The sequence below is a fragment of the Aplysia californica genome, unplaced genomic scaffold (genome assembly GCF_000002075.1).
Source record: "Aplysia californica isolate F4 #8 unplaced genomic scaffold, AplCal3.0 scaffold00221, whole genome shotgun sequence".
Lineage (NCBI taxonomy): Eukaryota > Metazoa > Mollusca > Gastropoda > Aplysiida > Aplysiidae > Aplysia > Aplysia californica.
Window position 1 is genome coordinate 1,124,792 of NW_004797491.1, and position 1,968 is coordinate 1,126,759.

Here is a 1,968-nt window from a genome sequence, read left to right on the forward strand (position 1 = left end):
ATATATATATAATGCCAATGCACTGCACGTTTTTTCTGTTCCCCACCCTGTATATATATAATGTTGTGTATTATGTTGTGTAAGGAAGGGCGACTGACGTATGAAACGACACATTCCCTGTGGCGGCTGACGTATAAAACGACACATTCCCTGCGGCGACTGACGTATGAAATGACACATTCCCTGCAGCGACTGACGTATGAAACGACACATTCCCTGCGGCGACTGACGTATGAAACGACACATTCCCTGCGGCGACTGACGTATGAAATGACACATTCCCTGCAGCGACTGACGTATGAAACGACACATTCCCTGCGGCGACTGACGTATGAAACGACACATTCCCTGCGGCGACTGACGTATGAAACGACACATTCCCTGCGGCGACTGACGTATGAAATGACACATTCCCCGCCGCCGAGATTTGCCCAAGTTGTCACTGGACTTTCTTCCACCATTTTTAAAATCTATTGTTTGATTTCAGTTGAAAAATGCCAGAATTGTTGCCATTGTTGTTGTGAGTTCTTTTGCCGGTATTTCCTGCCACAGGTCTCATGTTGTCTACTGCCGGTATTTCTGCCACAGGTCTCACGTTGTCTACTGCCGGTATTTCTGCCACAGGTCTCATGTGTTTGTTGTTGTGTGTTGTGAAAGGTGGGGAAATGTTGTTTGTTTACACACGTCAGGGACAGTCTATCACTCACGCGGTGAAACACACACACACACACACACGCACACACGCACACATGCTCACACATAGCAAAACATTTACATAGAACATCATAACGTAAAGAAAGAAAATTTGTTTCAGTTCATTTTTACTGGAACCTTCTGACTTATCTCCCCTCCTTCTTGCCTGCTGGGACGCTGTCTTCCAAAATTCGATCACTTTGTAAATAAATATGTGTGTAACGTTTGTAAATAAATATGTGTGTAACGTTTGTAAATAAATATGTGTGTAGCGTTTGTCTATGTGTGTATGTGTACAGGAATCTGTGCTTGGCTCAAAGGGTCAAACACTAGAGGTCAGGAAGGTCGTGATGTGTATTTGATCAAGCTATGTTTAGCCTCATTTGATGTCCGTTTTCACCTCAGTGTTGTCTGTCTTTGTGTCGTGACTCGCTGGAATCGGACGCTCGTCAATTTTTGTGGAGTTATTGATATTATTATCTGAAAAGTTAAAACTTGTTCATTGTTCTTGCTTTCATAGAAAAAAACTACCCATCTATGTTGAGGAGAGGTTGAGAAGATATTCATGATAGCAGGAAGTGGGGTCCACCTGGTTTCAGAAGTAAAAATAGCGAAAAAATGGTCGTCAAAGTTTGGCGAATTCGATAACTTGAGAGTCCTTAGAAACTGAAAATTTACATTTTTTTGGGCCTTTAATATTTTCAGTAAAATGTGATTATATGGTCACAACAGGTGTTGAGCCAAAAAAATAAAAATTCGAAAAAAATTACCAAATTGGCAGAAAAATGCTCGTTTCTTCAATTTCATAATTTTGACGAGCGCCTGATTTCACCACGCTGCCTCACAGATGTCTGTTTGAGGAACTCTGCTGACATGTCTCATGTACAAAACTAGAATATTGATAAGGGGTGTTGAATGATTGATGATTGACGGAAGAATTGTGTCAAAAACGATTGATTGAAATACAGATTGTAAAATCACCTGTTTGTATTTTTTCTCTTATGTATTATAGTTCTTTGGAGTTGGAGTTGGTAGTTGTGTTGTGTCTTGTTGTGTTGTGTTGTGTTGTGTTGTGTTGTGTTGTGTCGTGTCGTGTCGTGTCGTGTCGTGTTGTGTTGTGTTGTGTTGTGTTGTGTCTTGTTGTGTCGTGTCGTGTCGTGTCGTGTCGTGTTGTGTTGTGTTGTGTTGTGTTGTGTCTTGTTGTGTTGTGTTGTGTTGTGTTGTGTTGTGTTGTGTCGTGTCGTGTCGTGTCGTGTCGTGTTGTGTTGTGTTGTG

The 1,968-nt window shown here is 41.6% G+C and overlaps 1 long non-coding RNA gene across 1 annotated transcript; it reads left to right on the forward strand.

Annotated features, from left to right (window-relative positions):
* Window positions 1–6: 6 nt before the first annotated feature.
* On the forward strand, window positions 7–1,673 carry LOC118477792. The gene is made up of 2 exons (XR_004858611.1): window positions 7–588; window positions 625–1,673. It is a non-coding gene; the product is annotated as an uncharacterized LOC118477792 (long non-coding RNA).
* The last annotated feature ends 295 nt before the right edge of the window (window positions 1,674–1,968 follow it).